At 47.4% G+C, this 8826-nt stretch overlaps 1 protein-coding gene across 2 annotated transcripts in view; it reads right to left on the reverse strand.

Moving 5' to 3' along the window:
- The window catches only part of KCNIP1 (potassium voltage-gated channel interacting protein 1), a 356720-nt gene that overhangs the window by 314595 nt on the left and 33299 nt on the right, over nucleotides 1-8826 (reverse strand). The gene's annotated exons all lie outside the window — the stretch shown is intronic.

The raw sequence follows: 8826 nt of genomic DNA on the forward strand, positions 1-8826 counted from the left end.
TTCACCAGAATCTGTGTCTCCCGAATTGCAATTCTTTTTGTTTTTTTTTAAAATTTATTTAATTTTTGGCTGCATTGGGTCTTTGTTGCTGTGCACGGGCTTCCTCTAGTTGTGGCGAGTGGGGGCTACTCTTCGTTGCGGCATGCGGGCTTCTCATTGCGGTGGCTTCTCTTTGTTTCGGAGCACGGGCTTCAGTAGTTGTGGAGTGTGGCCTTCAGTAGTCGTGGCATGTGGGCTTCAGTAGTTGTGATGCGCGGGCTCAGTAGTTGTGGCACATGGGCTTAGTTGCTCCGCGGCATGTGGGATCTTCCCGGACCAGGGCTCGAATCCGTGTCCCCTGCATTGGCGGGCAGATTCTTAATCACTGCGCCGCCAGGGAAGCCCCCGAATTGCAATTCTTAAGACTCCAAATAAACTCTTTTCTTACTTTCAGCCTCCTGCATTGTTTTTTGATTGACTTACCTAGAAAAGGAGCCATACAACCAGTAGCATACATATTGGGCTTTCCAAAGGTGAGAAATGTTATTGGCGAGAGCCATTAAAATCTTGAGGTTGTTGCAGCAGTTAGTCTATCCTGGCTACTTCACCTCCCTCTCAGAGCTGTTACACAGATTAAATAAAATGAATATAATGGCTTAAATGGTGCTCCCACCCCTCAATGATATATCCATGTCCAAATCCCCGAATCCTGTGAGTGTGGCTTTATGAGGTGAAAGGGCCTTTGCCCATGTAAATTAAATTAAGAATCTTGAGGTCATCCTGGTTTACCTGTTACCTGTGTGGGCTCTAAATCCATTGATGACAGCCTTTATAAAACAGGAGCGTAGAAGACACAGACAGAAGAGGAGAAGGTCATGTGGAGACAGAGGCAGAGATTGGAGTGATGCAGCCACAAGCCAAGGAATGCCTGGAGCCACCAGCAGCTGGAAGAGGCAAGGAATGGATTCTCCCCTAGAGCCTTCCTAGGGAACATGGTCCTGCTGACCCCTTGATTTTGGATTTCTAGCCTCCAGAACTGTGTGACAATAAATTTCTGTTGCTTTAAGCCACCCACCCAGTTTGTGGTCATGTGTTATAACAACCCTAGGAAATGGATACAGTGAGGTATGCACAGGGGCTAGCACAGGGCCCAGCACAAAGTAAATGATGACAGTAAAGGGTGACAAAAAAAAAAATCATCCCTTGAATGCCTCCACAGTTTCCTCCTTAGAGACAGGTCTTCTGGGAGATTGTGTCCGCAGAGAGCAGGAACAATTGAAATCTGTATTGTTAATTCCCAGAGAAGTTTCTAACGAAGCTCATAATAGTATTTGCACTGAGAGTAAATGTAGACCTTGAGCTTTGTGGGAGCAACTTAAAGATGACAGACATACATTTTCATTAATGTGTGACCAAAACGATGAAAAAGCCTCTCTCTGCAGCATCTCTTTTTAAATGCCTGCGGAAGCAGCTACTGGGACCGTCTGCCTGGGGCAGACTAAAAACCAGCCTCAGGCAAAGGGATGTGAGTCCCTGGACCTTCGGGAAGGCCATTCCGAGTGCCTCTCGAGGCTGGGGTCCAGAAGGGGTTGGGAGACACTTCACAGGACCTTCCTGAAAGCAGATGTGACATAGCAAAGAAAAGGCCATGCAGGGGCAGTGGAGTGGCCAGCTGCTTACGACTCTGGAGATGTTTGTTCAGTAAGGTAGCACCAGTCACGTGTGGCTATTTAAATTTAAATTCATTACAATGAAATAAAATTTAAAATTTAGTTCCCCACTCATGTGAGCCACTTTTCAAGCGCACAGTAGCCATATGTCACTAGAGGCTACCACATTGTATGGCTCAAATTTATAGAACATTTCCATCATCACAGAAAGTTCTACTGGACCACCCTGCTTAACCAGGAGGCTCTGTGAGTTACCAGCACTGTGACCTCAGACAAGTAGGTCTCCGCTTGTCTCGGACACTGTCTCTGCCTCAGTGTCCCCATCTACAAAATGAGGATAATGACAGTATTTACATCATAGGATCAGGATCAAATGAGATACTAGATTCCAGTGCTCAGCTCAGTGCCTGACACGTGTTAGTGCTCAGTAATTGAGAGTGTTCTTTATGGGTAGAGAAATAACCTACAGCAGAGAAGTAAGGCAAGCACATGGCCCGGGAGTCAGGAGTTATGGGCTCCAGGCTAGGTTCTGATATTTACCAGAGGCTGTAGAGAAAGACCTTAGTTCCAATTCCTGCTGCATCAAAGCTGTGTGGCTTTGGGTAAGTCACTTCCCCTCTCTGAGTTCATATGGCTTACCAATAGAAGGGAAGTTCGTATCTTATAGGATCCTACACTTCCAGGAAAAGAGAAGGGCTTTCAAAGACTAATATTCTTTGACCCCGATCCCTGCTTTTAGAAATCTTTTGGAAGAATCAGAGAAGTGAGCAAAGATTAAAGTTCAAAGATCATCATTGGAGAATAGCTAATAACAACAAAGACTTGAAATTAGCCTAGATTTCTCCTAATAAGAAAATCAACACTTTATGGCATATCTGTATGATGAACTATTATAGACATGCCACATCATTTTGTAAAATATTACCTAAAACAAATAAAATTTTCGTTTCCAATAAAAATATGAAGAGCTGTTTAACTTTGCTAGTAATTTAAGCAAAGCAAATTAAAACTGGAACTAAAGATTTTTCACCTAACCAAGAGACAACTCTTTCTATGTTTTTTTTTTTTCCGCTGCGCCATGCGGCTTGCAGGATCTTAGTTCCCTGACTAGGGACTGAACCCAGGCCACTGCAGTGAAAGCGCTGAGTCCTAACCACGGGACTACCAGGGAATTCCCAAAAGGTGACTATTTCTAAAGTTAATAGTGTCAAGTACTGGTGAAGATGTGTGGAATCAACCACTCTCATGTGCTGGCTGTGTACACACATTTATCAATTGGTATGAATGTTCTGGAAAAAAATATACCGTAAGTATCAAAAATCTTAAAAATGTAGAAATCCGTTGCTCTAGAATTGTTGCTTGGAGGCCTGGTCTTTATTCTAGGGAAATAGTCAGAAATGGGCAAAAATTATATGCAAAGAATATTGAGCGCGGCTCTCATCAGCTGGAGGCTACAAATGAGCCACATTTATTGTGATATACTAATGTTTCAGCTCAGGGGTCTCACCCGACTCCCACAGGTATTCTTAGGGGGTTGCAGGGACTCCCCCATGTACTTAGGCACCCTCTGCTCCCACCTGCTTGTTGGTTTTCCCGCCCAAAAGTCACCTAGGAGAGACTGACTCATATCCTCCTGTGTGACCCCCAGACCCACTCCCACTCTTCTCCAGACTGTTCTCTGCCCTGGAGGCTGACCATAGGACTACATCGAATCTACCAACTAGATTCAGTCAGTGGGGCTGTGAAGATCAGGAAACAGGTCTCCAGACAGTGAGGTCAACTCTTCATTACTCAGCTGCCCCCTGAGGGTCTCAGGCTGGAGGCACCCCTCTCAAGGAGACTCTATTTCTGATGCTGACACAGCCCCCTTCCCTCCTCCCCCAGTCCATCGTGACCAGCCCCCAGGGTATTGCACTATTCCCTGTGCTTCCCTACACCCTGCCCACACTTTTGCAATAGTTCCTAAGACCTCCTTGAATCTCCCAATTTGTGTGCCCTCTGAGGTGGTGTGCTGGAAAACCGGCTCTCCAAAAAACAAACGTCCTGATTTGCAGTGCTTGTAGATTTCCGTGGTATGACTACTTGCACGGTGGCTGATGACCAGCTCCCAGTGTTTTAACAGCTGGCTGACAACGGCTCAGCACACCAGCGGGCCTGCCTTTTCTGGGGGCTCTGACTGGTGCAGTAGTGTCCGGACACTGCCTCTGCCGCAGCTGTCTTCAGCAATGATGCAGATTCCCTTTCTAGGGGGACACTGCCCAGGGCCACAGCGTCACTCTGAGCCCTCTGTTCTTATCACCCTAGAGTCTGAGTCGCACAAACTATGGCATGAAAAGAGCTCCATCTGCCTACATCTACCTACCTCTCTCTCTCTCTCTCTCTCTCTCTCTCTCTCTCTCTCTCTCTCTCTCTCTTTCTCCCCTTCCCTTCCCGCTCAGTCTTAAATCAGGCTGGGGCAGGGCTAGGAAACTGACAACCTGCTGCCATCTTCCACTTCTATGGCTCTCTCATCTCTATCCACAGGTTCTGATTCCTAAACTCTGTCCTTATAGATCCAGCCTCCTGTGTACCTGTCAACTCAGGGAAAATGACTTCGGATGCCAGTGAGGGTGAGGGTCGGGGTGGAATAGGTTTGATAACCAGCAGAGGGCAACTCTGAGTTCCAACAAACAAGCACCATTCTTAAATATCCCACAATGACATGATCAAATATATTATGGTTTACCCATAAAGTGGAATATTATACAACCTTAAAAAATGTCTTATGAGGGCTTCCCTGGTGGCGCAGTGGTTGAGAGTCCGCCTGCCGATGCAGGGGACACGGGTTCGTGCCCCGGTCCGGGAGGATCCCACGTGCCGCGGAGCGGCTGGGCCCGTGAGCCATGGCCGCTGAGCCTGCGCGTCCGGAGCCTGTGCTCCGCAACGGGAGAGGCCACAACAGTGAGAGGCCCGTGTACCGTAAATGTCTTATGGGATGGGAAAATGATTATAATATTGTGTTATAGTAAAAAGCAAGATTTTTTTTTTTCCTGGGCAAATGCTACAGTATGGAAGAAACTTGAGGACATTATGCTCAATGAAATAAGCCAGACACAGAAGGACAATGACCCTATGATTCTATTTATATGAGGTATCTAAAGGAGTCAGACTCACAGAAGCAGAAAGTAGAACGGTGTTTGCCAGGGCCTGGGGGGAGCCGAAAGCCGGCAGTTGTTTAATGGGTACCGCGTTTCAATTTTGCAAGATGAAAGCGTCCTAGAGATCAGTTGCACAACCGTGAGAATATAGTTCCTCCACTGAACCGTACACTAACACGTGGTTAAGAGGGTAAACAAAATTTTTCAAGTAAGAGATTTTTTTTTTCCAAGCCAAACAACAAACAACAGCAAAATCCCAAGATTCTCTATTTATTCCTTTGGGTGTTAGAGATGTGGCAGTGAACAGGAACGGTTCTTGCTCCGGATCTCAGGAAGCTTCCATCCCCATGGGTGATCTGTTAATGGAGAATGCACGCGAATAAATGTAAAATTACAGAAGGGAAGTGCCGTGGAGGCGGTGCACGCAGTGCTCTGAGCAGGTTAAATCAGAGCACTGACCCGGTCCAGTAGCTGAGGGGGGTGGCTAAGGGCACAGGAGGTGAGGTGAGGACCCCAGGAGTGAGTCCCGCTGGAAAGGAAGAGCTCACTAGCAGCTGGGGCCAGAGGGGGCATGCTCTCTGGAGAGAGAGCACCTGCACCCTTTTATGAGCGTCTGGAAGGGTGCATGCCCCCTCCCCTCACCAGCAATTCCCTCCGAATGGCGTGGCGAGGTTATCATTGAGCCTTCATCTTCCTCCTGCCCTTTTCTGTTGCCCACCTTTTCCACAGTGAGCTTAGATGATTTTGCAGAAAGGAAAAGGCATAAAAAAAAAAAAATCTCACTTTACTACACAGATGGACTGCAGGGCTCTTGACCTATGTTCCTCCTTGTTTCAAAGAGGACTTCAAGCTGCTTACAATTATGTTTACAATACAGCAGGCTGAAATGCCTTGTCGTTAAGTAAGAAAAATGCAGCGAGGGGAAAAAGTGGCTAGAAGAGTTGGGAAAAAGGAGCGAGGTAGCCCTTCGCTCACAGGGAGAGAGCCTGTCCTGCTCCCCGGAGGCAGGGCTCCCCTTGTCGTTTGATTCGAATATTGGCATTTCATTGTCTGTTTTTGTATTGATACTTTGTCTTCTCAACTCTATTGAAAAATCTTTTGTTGCGATTTATTCTGCTCCTCATTACTCTCTCTCCCTTAAAACATGTTATTTTATCTTTTCTGTTGTGACTTTTCGCAGTGTTAAAAATCCATCCTCGTTCCCCTGCAGGGAAGGAGCCACATCTGACCCACAGGTCAACACAGTGACAGATTCACAGCCTCTGCACAGCAGGCCCTCAAATGTCTGTGAGTGAATGGCTTATCTAGGGCTGAGAGCTACTCACCCCCCCCCCCACCACCCCTGGCAGCACTCAGCCAGTGACACACCCTCAGCAGGGGCTCAGGACACGGGTTGCCAGTTTGATTTATGGGACTTCTCATCCCAAGTGGCCGCACAGAATAGATGTTGATTCCAAGGGTTTACATAAGTAAGTGGGTACACAATCCAGAAAGGGCTATAGGCCGTGTAGAAGGGGTTTGTAAAGCAGCTGAAGCAGACGTCATAAAGAAATGCTGGTCCTCTTGAAAACAGCATCTGGGGGAGTCATGGAGGGACAAGGATGGGCTGTGGAGCCAGCAAGCACAGGTGCACATCCGGCTCCATCACATCACATGCCAGGGGAGTGACCTTGGGCAAATAACTGAAACAAGAAGACCTCTTGTGAGGACTGCCCAGAGGAACGTATGTGTGTATGTATTTGTGTATGTGTATGCATACATGTGTATATGTATATGCATACGTACGTGTGAGTGTGTCTATGTCTATCTGCATATGCATATGTGTTTGTATATGCATATGTGTGTATGCATGTGTGCATTGCATAGTATATGCACATGTGCATGCATACACGCATATATATGCACATATGGACATGAGCGTACACACACATGGATGTGCTTGCATTATGCGCATGCATACGTGTGTATATGTGCACGCGTGTGAATGCGCACATGCAAGCACATGCGTATACACGTACCAGTGCACACACATGTATGTGTGCATATGTGTGCATATGTGTGTTTGTGTGTATATGTATGCACACACATATGCATGTATATGTGTGTTTGCATATGTATATGAATCACGCCCTGGCACAAGTAGATGCTTGATAAATGAAAATGCCCTCCTATATCACTGGCCTTCTATTCCTTTTGTGCAGCCGTGAACAACCTGATAGAAGACTATACAGAGCATTTCTAAAGCTCCCCCATCACATGTCATACAGCAATCTCAGGCTTTTTAATCCTGGTTCTGTACTACCACTGTCACCAACAACAATAACAGCTCCCCTTCCAAATCACTTACAACATGTTCCCGTTACTATGGCTGCATAACAAATCCCCCCCAGAACATAAGGGCATAAAACAACCACTTAACTTGCTCATATGTTTTGTGGATGGGGACTTCATAGAGGGTGCAGAATGGTGGCTGATGCCTGAGGCCTCAGCCGGGGGACTTGAAGGCTGGGGCCTGGAGTCATCTGCGGGCTCCTTCACTTATATACCTGGGAGGTGCTGTTTGCTGACTGAGAACTGAGCTGGGGCTGTCAGGTGGAACACCTACATGGGGCCTCTTGGCTTCTTCACAGTACGGCGGCTGGCTCCAAGGACAGTGTCCGGCGAGAGAGTGCCCAGTGAAAGCTGTACCACGGTTTACGACTTAGCCTTGGGAATCACAGTGTCACTTCCACCACATTCTATCCGCAAGACAGTTACGACGCTCTGCCAGGCTGAGGGGGAGGGGACAAAGATGCACCCTCTTGATGCAGGAACGTCGATGTCACAATGAAAGAACAGCACATGGGATGGGATGTGTGTTGGTGTAGCCATCCTGGGAAAATGCAATCTGCCACATTATGTGTCAGGGAGCTCAGATGATCTCTTATTCCTCAGAAAACACTGAGGGGCTACCTATACGTATCTCCACTCTAGAGATGGACAAACTGAAGCGCAGAGAGGCAAAGTAACCTGCCTTGGGCAGTGTATTTAACGTCTCAGTGAGCCCCCTCTATAAAATAGGTAGAAAATTCTCTACCTGAATGGATTACTGTGAGCCTGCAGTGCTTATTACCTTATGAGGTTGTTGGAAGGTTGAAGTCGGGGAAGTGATTTTGTGATCTCTTATCCTTTGTGCCAGTGCAAAGTACCAGTCTTCGCTGCTGTAGCGTCATTATTTCCTTGCCTTCCACATACAATCATCTGTCCCACACAAACCCCACAGCCAACCAGGGACCAGGGTTTCCACCCACATACCGTGAAGAGTGAGTGTGTCAAAGCCTTTTGGCAGGGGTTAGCTTTGATGCAGCAGAAGGATCGCACCCTCCATCCCTGCCTGTTCCTATCTTCCAGGGGGGAAAATACCTTGGGAAGAATGCTAGTGTTTGTTTATAAATTCCAAATGTATAACCCTTAATACCTCATTTAGTTGGTTAAATGTAGCCCTTTAGTCATATGAAAGGCCATCTGTCGTACTGTGTGTCTCTCCCCCAGGGGAGCAGAAGGAAGGACCAGCATTTTTGCATGAGTTCATGGGTGGGAATCTTCTGACTCCTGGAGCGGGTGGGTGGGGGGGCAAGGACCATCTTGGAAAATCATTCCTCTGGGGATGCGTTCCAGGCCCTATGTCCTTCATTGACAATGCAATATCTGTAAGGTCTGAGGCCTTAAGAGACCCCCTTTGCTATGATGTCTGTTATATAGACGATTTACTCTACTGTTAATAGGATTCAGTTAGGAAAGGGGCAGTGGAAGGGAGCTAAGTGCTGGAGAGTATGTAGCGGCCTGAACATCGCTCTCATTTCATGGCCTGCCGGGCTGGCTGCCTCATAGCAGCCGAGGCAGGAGTGAGGGAAGGGCTAGAACACAGTCAGCAGGCATGGCTGGGCTGTGCTCACCTCCCCAGGAGCTGGGGGCACTCAGGTGACCTCCAGAACCTCAGGTGGCAGGTGTCTGTATAACCGAGGTGAGCTTTTATATTTTAGAGAAACACCGGTCTCAGC

The sequence above is a fragment of the Phocoena sinus genome, chromosome 3, assembly GCF_008692025.1.
Source record: "Phocoena sinus isolate mPhoSin1 chromosome 3, mPhoSin1.pri, whole genome shotgun sequence".
Lineage (NCBI taxonomy): Eukaryota > Metazoa > Chordata > Mammalia > Artiodactyla > Phocoenidae > Phocoena > Phocoena sinus.